Consider the following 17,458-nt stretch of genomic DNA (forward strand, 5'->3'; position numbering starts at 1 on the left):
CAATGGACTTATTGGTTGACGTGCCCAAAAGTATTAAAACAACCTGGAATTCCAGAAAGCCCAATCCTGTGCCCTGATTTAAAAAGACCATTCATCCAGTTACCTGAATTCTGTTATCCAGCATGAAACACAATGTAACATCATAAAATTCATTAAAAATAGTGGAATACATGAAATATATGCAAGAAAACCCAAAGCAAAGAGGCTGTTGCGGAATCTGATATTGTGTTAGCCACAAAAGAACTGGATTTGTTTCATTTCGTCCTCCCAAAACTGGCCATATTTCGGAGAAGTTCTGATTGATTCTAACCAGAAAATCGCAGGCAAACTCATTTTGCAGAAAACTAAAATCCCTCTCTATGAATGGCTTAAATTTCATTTTCAGAAACACAAACATCATCTTGGTTAGTGTTGCCTGTAGATTTTGAACCATAATACTGCAGTTTGTAGGGTGTTTGTATATCAGAATGGATACTACATCAAAACTGTTGTGTTTTTTTTGTTGTTCAGAATAAATAACGAATGAAAGAGATACAGCAATAAACTAATTAGAAACCAAAAAAAAGGATTATTGCAGATGAACAATGGACTTATCAGATACTGTGCCCCAAACTATAAAAACAACCTTGAATTCCAGAAAGCGCAATCCTGTGCCCTGATTTAAAAAGACCATTCTTCCAGTTACCCGAATTCCATTTTCCAGCATGAAACAAAGTGTAACATCATTAAATTCATTAAAAATAGTGAAATACACAAAAATATGTAAGAAATCCAAAGCAAAGAGGCTGTTGCAAGATATGGTATTGAGTTATACACAGCAGAACCGGATTTTCTTGTTCATCTACCCATTACTGGCCAAATTGCTGAGGAATTCCCATTAATTTTTACCAGAAAATCTCAGGCAAACTGATTTTTTTGTGTTTTTTTTTCTTTTCTGTACTTACAAATAGTTACTGCTTGAATTCCTTAATTAGTGGAGGGTTATCCCTGTTTGTAAATTAAATTAAATTTAAAGCATCTCATTTATTAACAATAAGAGGAAATAAGAAAGGAAAGAGGGAAGTAGACACTAACAGATAGAGGGTATAGTGGAAATATCATTATTCTCTTAAAACCATGTACATCAAATACATGAAAATTGTTCCTTTCATTTACATTTTTTACTTTTTTACATTTTTTTTATTTGTATGAAAGACAGAGTTTCATAGAGCAGAGGCAGAGATGGAGAGTGAGAGAAAGAGAGAAGTCTTCCACCTGCTGGTTCACTCCAAAATGGGCCACAACAGCAGGAGCTGGGTTTATCTGAAACCAGGATCCAGGAGCTTCTTCCAGGTCTCCCATAGGGGTGCCAGAGCCCAAGGACTTGGACCATCTTCTAATGTTTTACCAGGCCACAGCAGGGAACTGGATCAGAAGTTGAGCAGCTAGTTCTTGAACTGGCAGCCATATGGAATGCCATCACTGCAGGTGGCACCCTTACCTGCCATGCCACATTGCTGGCCCCTCCATTTATTTAAATAAAAATTATTTATAATTGGTAAATCCAGTATAGAAATGAAGATATATAATTGAACAATGAACTTAGGAAATAAAGTTCAAACACACTAATAATAAAAAAAAAGTAAAACAACAGTAGATAACATTTTAATGACTCAATAGATGATTCTTTTTTAAACTTTTTTAATAAATATAAGTTTTTCAAGTACAGCTTTTGGATTATAGCAGCTTTTCCACCCCATAACCTCCCTCCCACCTGCAACCATTCCATATCCCACTCCCTCTCCCAACGCATTCTTCATCAAATCATTTTCAATTATCTTTATATACAGAAGATCTACTTAGTATTTACTAAGTAAAGATTTCAACAGTTTGCAGCCACACAGACACATCAAGTATAGAGTACTGTTTGAGTATTAGTTATGCCCTTAATTCACATAGTACAACACATTAAGGACAGAGATCCTACATGGGGAATAAGTGCACAGTGACTCCTGTTGTTGATTTAATGACTCTTATTTATGATGTCAGTAATCACCCGAGGCCCTTGTCATGAGCTGCCAAGGCTATGGAAGCCTCTTGAGTTCACCAACTCTGATCTTATCTAGACAAAGTTACAGTCAAAATGGAAATTCTCTCCTCCCTCCCATTTTTCCCACTGGGATCTCACTCACAGAGATCTTTCATTTAGGCCATTTTTTTGCCACAGTTTCTTGGCTTTCCATGCCTGAAATACTCTCATGGGCTTTTTAGCCATATCCAAATGCCTTAAGGGCTGATTTTGTGGCCAGAGTGCTGTTTAGGACATCTGCCATTCTTTGAGTCTTCTGTGTATCCCACTTCCCATGTTGGATCATTCTCTCCTTTTTAATTCTATCAGTTAGTATATGCAGACACTAGTCTTGTTTATCTGATCCTTTTGACACTTAATCCTATCATCATGATCAATTATGAACTGAAACTGATCACTTTGACTAGTGAGATGGCATTGGTACACATGCAACCTTGATGGGACTGAATTGGAATCCCCTGGCATATTTCCAACAATACCATTGGGGTAAGTCTGATTGAGCACGTGCCAAACTGTACATCTCCTCCCACTCTTATTCCCACTCTTATATATAAGCTACTTTCCATTTAAAAGATCATTATTCCTGAAGAAAGGACCTAGGTTAAATAACTTTAATTCTTCTGGAAAAATCTTTTTTTTTAATTGTATTTAAGGTCTGCAAATTTCATGTATTTCATATATACAGATTTTGGAACATATTTTAACATGATTAATACAGTAAGGTTGTCGGTTGTTCTTGAGGCTATTTCCATGGCTTAAATCCCGAAACACAAGTCCCCTCTCTCCCATTCACAATCTTTTCAGCTTTCAATAATAACTGTCATACACAGTTTTCATTTAAAAATAAACAGGAGCTTGTTTAGGTGCCTAATGCGTCACTTTAAATCCAGCTTCCTGCTAATGTTAATTCTAAGGCTTCTATCAGTAGAGGATGGCCCAAGTAGGTGGGCCACTGCCACCCCAATAGGAGGCTCAGATGGGGTTCCAGGCTGCTGCTTTCAGGGTCAGATCCAGCCTTTGTGGTCATTTGGGGCAATAAACTAGAATTTGGAAGATTTCTCAATATTTCTCTTCTCTCATTCATGGCCTTTTAAAAATATTTTATTCATTTGAAAGTTACAGAGAGAGAGAGAGAGAGAGAGAGAGGTCTTCTTTGCTTGGTTCATTCCCCAAATGGCTAAAACAGCTGAGGCTGGGCCAGGCTGAGCCAGGGGCCAGCAGTTTCTTTCAGGTACCCAACATGGAGGCAGGCACCCAAAAACCCAGACAATTCTCCCCCACTTTCCCAGGTGCCTCATCAGGGAGGTAGATGGGACAAAAACTGGCACCCATGTGTGATGCTGGCACTTCAGATGGAGCCTTAATCTTGCTGCATCAAGCACTTCCCTCTATTTATTTTAGTGGCAGAGCTGGGGGGGGGGGGAAGGGAGAGAGAGAGAGAGAAAGAGAAAGAATCTTGCATTCTCTGGGTCACACCCAAATGGCTGCAGTATCTGGGGCTGGGCCAGCCAGAAGCCAGGAACCAAGGGTTTCATCCTGGTCTCCCACATAGCTCCAAGGTTTCAAACACTTGTGTTACCCTCCAGTGCTTTCCTGGGTGCATTAGCATCAGCTGGAATGGATTTGGGGCATGAACCATTGGATGGAAGACTTTTCTCTCTTGTCTCTCCCTCTCTGTCTGTAACTTGGCCTCTCAAATAAATAAATAGACTAATCCCAATTAATGTTAACTATTTAAACCAAGTGAAAGGATGAGATTCCTCCCAAACTCCTATTAAGCAGTTAGCATGATCTTAATTATAAAATCAGAAAAAGATACAACAAATAAAGTGAACTACAGACCAATATCTCTGATGAGCATAGATAAAGAAATCCTCAACAAATTCCTATGAAATAGAATCCAACACCACATCAGAAAGATCATTCACCCAGACCAAGTAAGATTTATCTATCATATGCAAGGATTGTTTAACATGCACAAATCAATAAATATGATACATCATATTAGCAAATGGAAGAATGAAGACCATGTGTATGATTATCTAAATAGATGCAGAAAGGTGCCAGCATCATGGCTCACTTGGTTAATCCTCCACCTGTGGCGCTGGCATCCCATATGGGCACCAGTTCTAGTCCTGGTTGCTCCACTTCCAATCCAGCTCTCTGCTGTGGCCTGGGAGGGCAGTGGAGGATGGCCCAAGTGCTTGGGCCCCTGCACCTGCATGGGAGACCAGGAAGAAGCATCTGCCTCCTGGCTTTGGATCAGTGCAGTGCCGGCCGTAGCAGCCTTTTGGGGGATGAACCAATGGAAGCATGACCTTTCTCTCTGTCTCTTGTCTCACTGTTTATAACTATACCTGTCAAATAAAAAAATAGATGCAGAAAAAGCATTTGATAAAACACAAAATCCTTTCATGATACAATCTTAAGCAAATTGGGAATAGAGGGAGTATTTCTCAACACAAGATAATATATGTCAAATATATGATAATATATGACAAATCAACAGTCACAATGATACTTTTTGGTGAAAAGTTAGAAGCATTTTCACTGAGATCCAGAACTAGACAAGGATGTCCACTTTCACAACTACTATTCAATACAATTCTGGAGGTTTTAACCAGAGCCATTAGACAAAAAGAAAGAAAAGCTATAAAGTTGGGAAAGAAGGATGTCAAATTATCCCTGTTTGCAGAGTATATGATCTGATACATTAGGGAACCAAAAGTCTTCATTAAGCAATTATTGGAATTCATAAGAGAAATTTGCAGTTACTGGATATAAAATTAACACACAAATATCAAAAGCTTTTATATATATAAACAATGTCATAGCTGAGAAAGAACTTGTAAGATCAGTCTCATTCACAATAGCTACAAAAAATTAAATCCTTAGGGATAAATTTAACCAAGGATCCAGCCAAAGATTTCTCTAATAAATGTTACAAAATGTTAAAGAAATAAGTAGAAAAAGACACAAAAAATGGAAAAACCTTCCCTGTTCATGATTTGGAAGAAACAATTTATCAAAATCTCCATATTACCCAAAACAATTTACAGATTCAATGCAGTCTCATTCAAAATATTGAAACATTCTTCCCAGATCTGGATGAAATGAACCTAAAATTCATATGATATCATAAGACCAAAAATAGCTAAAATAATCATAAACAATAAAATTAAATCTGCATGCATCATAGTACCAGATTTCAATAAATATTACAGCACAGGTATAATCAAGTCAGTTTGGCATTGGCAAAAAATTAGACAGATTGACCAATGGAATAGACCTGAGACCCCAGACATTAACTAATGCATCTACAACCAAGAAATCTGACAAATGACCTAAAATCACTTGCTGGGAAAAGGGCATTCTTTTCAACAAATGATGTTGGGAAAGTTGGAACTCTGTATGCGTGAGTATGAAACAAAACCAGTATCTTATACCCTATACAAAATCATCTCATAGTGGATCAAGGATTTAAATCTAAAGTCTGAAACCATCACATTACTCAAGCAAAACAAGGGAAACACTACAAGACATTGGCTCAGGCAAAGACTTCTTGGAAAACACCTCGGAAACACAGGCAATAAACACAATCATAGACAAATGAGATTACATGAAGCTAGGACGCTTCTACAATGGAAAGGAAACACTCAGCAAATTAAGAGAAGATCAACAAAATGGGATAAAATATTTGCAGACTATAAATTCCATAGAGGACTAATGCTAGGATGTATGAAGAGCTCAAGAAACTCAACAACAACAGAATTAGCAATCGAGTTAAGAAATAGGCTAAGGATATAAACAGAGATTTTTCAAAGGATGGAATACAAATGACCAACAGACACATGGAAAGATGCTCAGGGTCATTTGCCATCAGGAAAATGCATATAAATTCCATAATAAGGTTTTACTTTACAATAATTAGAGTGACAGTACAAAAATCAAACAACAACAAATTGTGGTGAGGATGTGGTGCAAATGTACCCTAATCCAATGTTGATGTGAATGCAAATTAACATAGTCAGTATTGATAGACAGTATGGGGATTTCTCAGAAATCTGAAAATAGATGTCCCATATGACTTAGCAATCCCAGTCCTGAGAATTTACCCAAATAAAATAAAATTCACTTATGAAAGACTTACCTGTATCCTTTGATTATTGTAGCTCAATTCACAATAGCTAAGACATGGAATCAAACCAGATGTCCATCAACTGAAAACTAATTAATAAAACTGTGATATATATATATATATACAGACACACACACATGCACGCACACTATGGAATGCTATTCAATCATTAAAAAGGATGAAATCCTTTCTTTTGCAAGAAACTAGATGCAACTAGAAACTATTATGTTTAGTGAAATATGCCAGCCCCATAAAGATAATTATCATATTTCTCTGATTTGTTGTAGCTAATATACAGAATTTTAAAAAGAATGTAGTGCATATGATCAAAATTGATGTTTTTACATTTGACTTTTTAGCCCTTGTCTATACTCTTGAGGATCAACTTTTTTTTTTCATGCTTACAACTTGTTACTGGTTGAATTCTTTATTTAGTGGAGCATTAAGCTTGTGTGTATAAAGTAAATTAAAAATATGTCATTGTAGGGGCTGGTGCTGTGGTATAATGGCTAAAGCCACTGCCTGCGGTGCAGGCATCCCATATGGGTGCTGGTTCAAATCCAGGTTGTTCTACTTCTGATCCAGCTATCTGCTATGGCCTGGGAAAGCAATGGAAAGTAGCTCAAGTCCGTGGGAGATGAAGTAGGAACTCCTGGCTTCTGGCTTCAGTTCAGCTCAGCACCACCATTGAGGCCACTTGGGGAGTGAATCAGCTGATGGAAGACCTCTCTCTCTACCCCCCCGCCTCTCCTCTCTCTGTATAACTCTGACTTTCAAATAAAATGAATAAATTTTAAAGAAAAAGTATGTCATTGTAAAAATAAAAAGGAAAATAAGGAAGGAGGGAGGGAGACAGAGAGGGTAGAGTGGGGAGTATCATTATTCTCTTAAAACCATATATGTGAAATATATGAAATTTGTTCCAGGCATTTACATTTTTATTTTTTTAAGATTTATTTATTTGAAAGGCAGAGTTACAGAGAAGCAGAGAGAGAGGGGGGAGGGAGGGAGGGAGGGAGAGAGGGGGAGAGTGAGAGAGAGAGAGAGAGAGATCTTGTATCTGCTATTTCAATCCTTAATTGTCCCAGCTTTCCAACACCAGGAGCCAGAGCTTCTTCCAGGTCTCCCATAGGGGTGCAGGGTCCCAAGGTCTTGGGCCATCTTCTAATGCTTTTCCAGGCCCCAGCAGGAAGCTCAATCATAAGTGGAGCAGCCAGGTCTTGAACCATCACCCATATGGGATACCAGCACTGCAGGTGGCAGCTTTAGCCACTATGCCACAGCACCGGTCCCTCCATTCATTTAAATAAAGATTATTTTAAAATTGATAAAAGCAGTATAGAAATGAAGAAATATAAACACACAATAACAGGAAATAAAATTCACACACACTTATAATAAAACAAATTTAATGCAAAACAACAGTGAGATGACATTTTAATGACTCAATTGATGATTCCTTTAAAATTTTTCAATACCTCTTATCACTAAGCATTTTCTCAAGAAAATTACTCTTAGACAATTTTGGTAGGTAGCTAAATTACTGGTGTCTTTTCTGTAGGGAAGTTTAGCATTATTTATCATAGTACTTAAAATGCCCCTACTCGGACCCAATAATTATTCTCAGGCCTAGTAATTCAACTTACACAAAGCAGTCTAAACTTAAAAATCAGACATATGCATGACTTATATGAAGAGTGTTTCCTATAGTTATTCATCGTATAAAAAGTGTTGAAACTTAAGTAGTCAAAAGGAGAGGTTAATATTTTCAGCCAATTAAAATTATGACCTTTAAAAAGAATAGTTAACAACATGAAGGGAAAAGCTCATTAAACATTGTTGAGTAGGAAAAAGTAGACTACAAAATACCAGGTGTATTTTGGTCATAGTTTTGTTTGTAAAAGTATATGTATATATGTGTGTATCTGTGTGTAAATGTTAAATGATTAAATATAGAAGATCTGATCTCTTCCCATAGCTTATACTAAATTTCCAAATATTCTGTGATATACATATAATGCACACATGTAAACAGACATTTTTAGAATGAAGTTAAGGAAAATCTTCAAATATTTATTTATTTATTTATTATTTGACAGATAGAGCTAGAGAGAGAGCCAGAGAGAAAAGTCTTCCTTCCATTGGTTTACCCCTCAAATGGCTGCTACAGCCAGAGCTATGCTGATCTGAAGCCAGGAGCCAGGTGCTTCTTCTGGGTATCCCATGCAGATGCAAGGCCCAAGCACTTGGGCCATCCTCCACTGCACTCCCGGGTCACAGCAGAGAGCTGGACTGGAAGAGGAGCAGACGGGACTAGAACCCAGCGCCCATATTGGATGCCAGCACCACAGCCAGAGGATTAGCCAAGTGAGCCACAGTGCCAGCCCTGGACACTCTTCAAATATTTATAAAAGTAGTTATAGAGACAGTGAGGGAGAGAGAGATCTTCCATCTGATGGTCCACTCTCCAAATGTCCATAATAGCCAGGACTGGGCCATGCTGAAGCCAGGAGCCAAGAACTCTATCCAGGTCTCCCACATGGGTGGTAGGAGTCCAAGTACTTTGCCATTCATCTGCTGTTTTGCTACGGTGTATTAAGAGGGAGCTGGCTCAGAAGGGGTCTTTGGGAAAAGTGGTCTCATAAAATATTTTTGTCAGTTTTGGCAACACAGTACAATAAATCATGATCGTGACAAACATTGAGACTATATGTAGTTTAAAAGTAAAATTACAGGAGGAAACAGTAATACTGTCAATCTCAAACAAAAATCTTGAGAAAATTATAAAGTTGACTATGAAATTTATTGAACCCCTGAAAGCCAAGGGATATTTTAATTTATCTTCTCAGTAAAACAAAGTCATAGAACATGTACTAATATACAAGTTGTTTGAACACTAAAATCTCTGCACCAGAAAATGGGGACAACTACCAAATATGCATTTTATCACACTACAGGTGCAAATTCTCAAATTCATAAGCCTTTCTCCACAGGCAGTCTTACCCTCTCAGGCGGCTTCACTTGGCACAGATTACACTGACTACAACTCTCTGGAGCCAAAAACTGCTGAGTCCCGAACTTTTCAGGTCTGGCGCTACTTAGCTAGAGTGGTTTTTCTTTGTCTTCTGTGACACCCTTCTCCCTTCTCAAGTCTGAAAGAATCCGGTTGGGTATACCAGCATCTGAGTAACTGACTGTTATGTCTCCCAGCAATGGAAACTGTGGTTAGAAGGAAATCTGAACGTCCCAAGGGCTTAGAGATACCGACGGCAGGTGTACCAGGAGTTTGAACCCAGCTCAAGTCGCTGCTCTCAGGAAAAGGCTCAGGGCCAGGGGCTGCCCCCCAGGACGAGTGATGCAGGGGCTGGCATTCATTAGGCACTCCTGGAGGGAGGTATTTTGGACATCATGCCCAGGCAGTTTTAGGAACCAAGACAAGGAAAAAAAGGAGGGTGGGTAGAGGTGACATCACCCTGCAAAGTCTGCAAAGGGAAACATAAACCCACTGATGTTCTAATGTCCATGCTTAAGAAGCATAAAATGAGGAGAGGCTCACAGATATTTTGCACTGGAGGGTTAGGTGGGCATTCTCTGCTTTCCTCTCTTGTAAAATGGTCACCAAAGTACACGCTTTAAAGTGTCATGGTGATGCCTGCACTGCCTTTGAGCTCTGCCAGCAAGTTCATCATCAGATGCCAACCTCAACACTGGCCTGAAAAGCTGAGCTGAGCAAAAATAAGATTTTCATTTCTGACTTCCCCAGCTTGTAATGTATACAGCTGGGGAGAAAGGAGGGACCGATGACCCCCCAACCTCCTCGCCGCGTGAACGCCACAGCCCATCCACTCTCCCGGATCTCCCTCCGTCCTCTCCACACAACCTGGGGAGAGGCGGACTGCACACAGGGAGACGGAGAGGAGGCTCTGGAGCGAGCCCAGGTTGCTGGTGCAGGGACGGGGCCTGTCGCCCGTGTCCGGAGCCGGCCCAGCCCTCAGCGGTGGGGTCCGCGGATGGAGGAGCTCACTGGGGGGAAGTCCAGGTCCCTCTGTAGCTGGTTCTGCAGGATCCATCCGCCCACGGCCCCTTCTGGGAAACCTGGCCCCACACACTCACCACTTCCCGCTCGCGAGGTCTCCAGCTTCCCCTTCTCAGAGCAGAGAAGGCCGAGCCACCGTGGGGACGCTCTTCCTGCTGTAGACTGGACACGACTAGGACACAGGGATCTCGCGAGATGATGAAGTGATCCACCACCCTCACCGGGGCCCCTGAGTGGACAGCTGAAAAGCCGATGGGCGTGAGGGGCGTCACAAAAGCCGTAGCCAATCAGCACGCTCGCTGGCGCAGTGGGCGTGGGAGGTTGTTGCTGGGCGACGGGAGTGCGGGCCGCGTTTGGGGTCGGAGGCTGCCCTGGTGCCTGATTTCCGGGCGGGGTCGCTGCGGCCTCCGTGTTCCTCGGGGCTCTCGGGACCTCTATAGTTCGCTGTGAGCTGCAGAAGCCGCCCCAGGTGAGTCACCGCCAACTGCGCTTCTTCGATTCTGGTCTTTGTTTCTTCATATCCCGAAGGATTTCTCTTTTGGGAAGTTTCTGTGATGTTCGTCGGAACAATGTTTAAAGATATTGTGTAATGAATCTTCTTGATTCGCTTTTCTTCTAGATATGTATTTTCTAGTCTTTTGCCCTTTAATATGATTTCCTATTTCTTGCTGTTAGTAATGACAGGTTTTTAAAGATCATTTATTTGGAAGGTAGAGGGAGAGAAGAGAGGGGAGGGAAGGGGGAGGGAGAGGTCTTCTGTCCACTGGTCACTCCCCAGATGGCTGCAAGGCCAGAGCTGGGCCAATCCGAAGCCAGGAGCCAGGAGCTTTTTCCCTGTCCCGGATGTGGGTGCAGGGGCTCAAGGACTTTGGCATCTTCCACTGCTTTCCCAGAGAGCTGGATGGGAAGCGGAGCAGCCGGGACTCGAACAAGCACCCATATGGGATGAACTGGTAATGACATTTTACCCAGTGATCTCGTTACCCTCACTTGTCAGTTGTATGTAGTTCAGGATTACATTGATTGCCAGTATGTAATGGGTGTAATCTGGGTATATTGACATGGTTGCTGGTTTACTTAAAGGTTGATGCTTTTTTTGTTGTTTGATTCCCTGTTAAAGAGAGATGGGAGAGAAGGCAGGCATGGCTGGGTCTGTTCCCAGGGGAAAAACTTTCCCTGATCTTGTGTCAATAGTTTGTTGTAGTCCATTTTAGATCACATACTGGAAATCACTGTTTTTGCAATTTTGCCAGTTGATTTTTCTGTCTGGATACTGAATTTTATTAAATGCTTTTTAACACTTAATATAAATGATCATGTAATTCCCTCACTTTTTCTACCTGGGTCTGTTTGAGAATGTTGAATGCTCTTCACATTTTAGTGTGTCTCGCTTGTTATTGACCTACTATGTTTTCCTGCATGAATGAATTCATATAATAATAATTTGCTTAGGATATCACCTGTTTATGAAACAGATGTTATTTAATTTCATTTTTAATTCATATCCTGAGGTTCTTTGCATCATATATACAACACTGGCTTCCTAAAAGAAATTGAAATATATTCTCTGTTTTGTTACAGTTGAAGCTTGTTTGGGAAATTTAAGCCTTTTTTTCTTTCTTAAAAGTTTGGAATATTCTGGCTGTTGCCACGGCTCACTAGGCTGATGCTCCACCTGCAGTGCCAGCATCCCGGGTTTTAGTCCAGGTCGGGGTGCCGGATTCTGTCCTGGTTGCCCCTCTTCCGGTACAGCTCTCTGCTGTGGCCCGGGAAGGAAATGGAGGATGGCTCAGGTCCTTGGGCCCTGCATCTGCATGGGAAACCAGGAGAAGCACCTGGCTCTTGGCGTCAGATCAGCACGGTGCACCAGCCACAAAAAAAAAAAAAAAAAAAAAAAAAAAAATTCCATCTTTCTGGACCCAAAATTTGTGTGTGAAACTTTTATTATTTTTTTTTGACAAGCAGAGTGGACAGTGAGAGAGACAGAGAGAAAGGTCATCCTTTACCGTTGCTTCACCCCCCAATGGCCACTGAGGCTGGTGCACCGCGCTGATCTGAAGCCAGGAGATAGGTGCTTCTGGTCTCCCATGTGGGTCCACTGCCCAAGCACTTGGGCCATCCTCCACTGCACTCCTGGGCCACAGCAGAGAACTGGACTGGAAGAGGGGCAACTGGGACTAGAAACCCGGATGCTGGCACTGCAGGTGGAGGATTAGCCTATTGAGCCGCAGCACCGGCCGGAACTTTTTTCTTGGTTGATATGACTTCTTAAAAATTGGTTCAACTTATTAAATTATATAGGAATTTTTCTATTTGATCTTATATTTGTGTTTTGGGAAATTGATTTTCTGAATGTAGCAGATTTTGATCTCTGGAGTCAAATTTTTACTTTTATGAATTTAGCAAAATCCTCTTAGTAAGTTCTGTAAGCTCTATAAAGAATGATTCTGTTTTAATTTCCTGAAATTAGTTATTGGCTTATTTATTTTCTTAACTTTTAAAATATGCTTTTCCTTATATGCTTCTGTAGTACTTTTGTGACTACAAACTTTTTAAATTGATGTCTGTTGTCATCTGTTCCCTACTTTTATTTAAATGTTCTTCAACATTTTTGAACTGTAATTTTTGAGAAAGATGCTAAGATGGATTTGGTTTCAGCGTCCTCACATATTCACTTAAGGATGCAAATTTTCTCTAAGCACTAATTTATCTGTATTCTCTTAATTTTCTCATTTGTTTCCAAAACCTATAAGTGTAGACCCTGTCTGCCCCAGTGTCTCCATCCCCATGTGCCTGCAACCATGTCAGGCTTCATATATCTCCATTCCTGTGCCTGAAACCCCATGTGTTTTCTGCAGTGTCACTCTCCATAGAACTGTGACCTTTCTTCACTGCTGTATGTTGTCATTTGTAAAATCTCTGTACTCCATGTCAGCTCTTGAAAGTCCTATTCCTTGTGCTTGAAGCATGTGTCTTCATGAGTCTCCATCCTCTGTGTCTCCATTTTTAAAAGGCTTATTTGAAAGTTACACAGATGGAGAAACAGAGACAGAGACAGAGACAGAGAGACAGGAAGAGCTTCCATCCACTGGTTCACTCCCCAAATGGCTGCAATGGCCAGGGCCATTTTCTAAGATAGCTCTGGAAAACTGGATTCATGAAAGTCCTCATGGAAAAAAAATTTGAGGGATTTAATTATTTTACAATGATAAAGCCAATACCAATTGCCATAAATTTATAGTGCTAGGATTTAATTACACCAACATGGTAAAGACGTATATAGAAGTGATACTTGTGGAGAATTCGGCAAGATGGCGGAATAGAAAGGGTGCACACTGATAGTCCGGGGAGAGACAGTTTAATAAAAGTGGAGATACTGCAGGTTCAAGGAAGAGTAGGGGAGGAAACAGCAGAAGAAACTCTTTCGGAACGTGTGATTCACAGTGGACCTGCGTGGAGAGCATGGGAGCCCACAGTTCGGGACACCAGCAGCAGACTCAACACACCAGCGCTGGAACGCGAGGTGAGCTGAACCTCAATAGCCCGAGACACTGGCAAGCAAGCAGAGAGAGGAGACTAGAGGGAACGACCCCCGGGGGGAGAAGTTCACCAGGCTAACTGGAAGAGAGAGAGAGAGAGAGAGAGAAAAGGTGACTGGTACAGACACGGGTTTAGGCGCCAGCCTAAATTATGTTTTGAAATCTTGAAATAGTTTTAGTCGTGGTACTTTTTGGGCCAAGAAAATATGACAGAGGACAGGGACCATTGTTCTTCCCCAGTCTTGTTCACAGTGGTTTTCACATAATGGTTACTAAAATGTTAGTGGGTGGAAAAAAAATCTCTGTGATTTTTGGTTTTAAAAGTCAAACAACAGGCCGGCGCTGCGGCTCACTAGGCTAATCCTCCACCTAGCAGCGCCGGCACACCGGGTTCTAGTCCCGGTCGGGGTGCCGGATTCTGTCCTGGTTGCCCCTCTTCCAGGCCAGCTCTCTGCTGTGGCCAGGGAGTGCAGTGGAGGATGGCCCAAGTGCTTGGGCCCTGCACCCCATGGGAGACCAGGAAAAGCACCTGGCTCCTGGCTCCTGCCATCGGATCAGCGCGGTGCGCCGGCCACAGCGCGCTGGCCGCGGCGGCCATTGGAGGGTGAACCAACGGCAAAAGGAAGACCTTTCTCTCTGTCTCTCTCTCTCACTGTCCACTCTGCCTGTCAAAAAAAAAAAAAGTCAAACAACCAATCTCTGTCCAGAGTCGTAGTCGTCACAGTCCTCTCATAGACACCTGATAAGCTCAGAAGGAACTCCCTGCTACTCCCGATGTTCATGATTCGGCTTCATCCCGTCTTGCTCTTCTTTTTAGTCCCTTTTGTTTGTTCAAGCCCAGAAGTTGACATGACCCCATGGTAGGATTTGAAATTTATTCACCCTGGTATTCTTTTCCTAGACAACCTTACCCCTGTGTAGTTTCAGGTTGGTCCTGGTTTCCTCCCGTCTTTAGCTAGAGGAATTACATAATGGCTTCTGTTTGTCTGAAAAGAAGGGTCCTCTGATTCACTTGGGTGTGAAGAGCTTTGCTAGTATAATTTAGAATAAGCCTTGGCTTAGAGGGAAGGATATTGTGCTTCATTGTTTTGATAGTTGAAGATACAAATAATGGGTAGAAATAGGACTGAGGCTACTAGGGTTAGGGCACTGCCTAGTTTATTTGGGATTGATCATAGGATTGCATAGGTGGATCGACTATTCTGGTTTAATATGGGAAAGGGTATACGGGGGGTTGCTGGGGTATTATTGTCAGGGTCTCCCAGCAGGTCAAGAGAAAATAAGACTAGGGTGAGGAAGAAAAACAATAAGAGGAGCTAGGATATATTACATTTTACTGTAAGGGTGACATGCAATTTTATATGAATTGGAAGAGATTGCTGATGGATTATTAGATCCTGTTTCATGTAGGGATAGGAAGTGAATAATTCGTAGGGCTGAAGTGATAAGTGGTATAATGAAGTGGAAAGGAAAGAATTGTATAAGACTGCTTTTGTCAACTGAAAACCTTCCTCAGATTATTCTACCAGACTTGTGCCAGTGTGTGGAAAAGCTAGTGGAGATTTGTAATTATTGTTGTACCTCACTATGATTTTTTCCTCATGGTAGTAGGCAGTGTATAAATGCTTAGCTATAAATAAGGGAACTCCAGTATTCCAGGTTTCAAGGTGTAAGTAAAAGCCATTATAGAGATGGTGGGTTATGGAGCAGCATGCTTTGCAGGGCTAGGGGTAAGCGGTGAGGAGCAAAGTGTAGGAAGCACATTCCTGGCTGGGAATTGGGAGGAAAAGTGCCTGAAAGTCCCGGGGAGGAGGTGAAATGGCATGGTCCTGTGTGGGGAGTGCTGACACGTGCAGCCTGTGCAGCTGCAGCTGCAGCAGCAGAGGGCTGGAGCTGGCAACATTGTAGAGATGGAGGGGAGGCCAGTTTGCACAGATCTGTGGGCATAGAGCAGGAGAGACAGCATGTCATGGGTCTGGACTGGAGCCATGGGGGCTGTGGTTGCTGGCAGTCACCTGTGGTCCCAGTGGAAGTGTAGGGGGACATTTGATTCAAACCAGTCTCCAAAACAGAACCTGCAGTCTGGCTGAGAGAAAGCGGGTGCTATTTTGCAAAAGGGCAACAACTATGGAAGCCTGCAGGCGTGCACATAACAGTTCACTGAGATGGGGCGCCTGAACACAGTGTGGGTGGCAGCAGTGGCAGGTGTTGGGCCAGTGGCTCTCGTGTGTGCATGTGATCCAGAGCTTCTAGCGGAGGGAACAGCTCTCGGCCCCCACTGCCTCAGAGCTTGGCTGGGAGGTGACTGGGCAGCTACAAGGGACAGAGGGGCACCTGCACCAGCAGTGCCCTCTGGACTTGGCGACTGTGAGATCCTTGTATGCTGAGACCTTGGGGACTCGGTGGCTACTTGAGAAGGTGTAGGGAATAGCTGGCTATTAAGTTCTACCACATCCAGAGAGAATGGTGAGGAGAGAATGGAGAGACAGTACAAGCCTTAAGAGAAAAATACTGTTAACCCAGAATACTGTACCCTGCAAAGCTCTCATTTATGAATGAAGGTGAAATAAAGACCTTCCATAACAAATTGAAATTGTCACCACTTGTCCCACCTTACAAAAATGCTTAAGGATGTGCTATGCACAGAAACACAGAAACATGGTCACCACTATGAAAGCAGGTGAAGGCAAAATCTCCCCAGTAAAGGTAAAAAAGAAATCCAAAGTAAATAATAGGGATATTGTTGGAAAAATACGAGGGCCAAGTTGTTACTTATCAATAGTCACCTTGAATGTAAATGGCCTCAACTCTCCAATTAAAAGATACAGACTGGCTGAATGGTTTAAAAAACAAGGCCCATCTATTTGCTGCCTGCAAGTAACACATCTCACCAACATAGATACACACAGATTGAAAGTGAAAGGATGGAAAATGTCCATGCTAAAAAAAAACAAAAAAGAGTTGGTATAACCATCCTAATGTCAGATAAAATAGACTTTAATACAAAAACTGTTAAAAGAGATGAAGCAGGGCACTATGTAATGATTTAGGGATCAATTCAACAGGAAGATGTGACTATTATAACTGTATATGCACCTGATTACAGGTAACCTGGCTTTTTAAAAGAAATGTTAATGTATCAAAAGGGAAACATAGACTCCAATGCAATAGTAATGGGGATTTCAGCACTCCATTTTCATTAATTGATCGATCAACCAGAAAATCACTAAGAGGGGGCCGGCATGGTCCTGTGTGGGGAGTGCTGACACGTGCAGCCTGTGCAGCTGCAGCTGCACCCACTCTGTGGTGTAGTGGGTAAAGCTGCCACCTGCAATGCTGACATCCCATATGTGCACAGGTGTGAGTCCTGGCTGCTCTACTTCCAATCCAGCTCTCTGCTGTGGCCTGGGAAAGCAGTAGAGGATGGCCCAAGTCATTGGGTCCCTGCATCCATGTGAGAGACCTAGAAGAAGCTCCTGGCTCCTGGCTTTGGATTGGCACAGATCCAGCCATTGTGGCCATCTAGGGAATGATACAGTGGATAGAAGATTCCCCCCCCGCCCCGTGTCTGCCGAAAGTGACACCTCCTCTTTTAACTCTTATAAAACTCAGCGCTTTTCAGTCAGAACCAGAAAAGAACTTTCTGACTGGAAAATTGTCAGAGAATAACCAATCAA

The 17,458-nt window shown here is 42.0% G+C and overlaps 1 long non-coding RNA gene across 2 annotated transcripts in view; it reads right to left on the reverse strand.

The window, feature by feature from the left end:
- Positions 1-11,341, reverse strand: part of LOC103346477 (uncharacterized) — a 43,315-nt gene extending 31,974 nt beyond the window's left edge. For both annotated transcript variants that reach the window (XR_016223703.1, XR_016223702.1), the window contains exon 1: positions 10,320-11,341. This is a non-coding gene — a long non-coding RNA (uncharacterized LOC103346477). The remainder of the gene's footprint in view (positions 1-10,319) is intronic.
- Positions 11,342-17,458: the final 6,117 nt, after the last annotated feature.

Source organism: Oryctolagus cuniculus, chromosome 17 (genome assembly GCF_051225735.1).
Source record: "Oryctolagus cuniculus isolate XC-2025 breed Fujian yellow rabbit chromosome 17, ASM5122573v1, whole genome shotgun sequence".
In the NCBI taxonomy this organism is placed as follows: Eukaryota; Metazoa; Chordata; class Mammalia; order Lagomorpha; family Leporidae; genus Oryctolagus; species Oryctolagus cuniculus.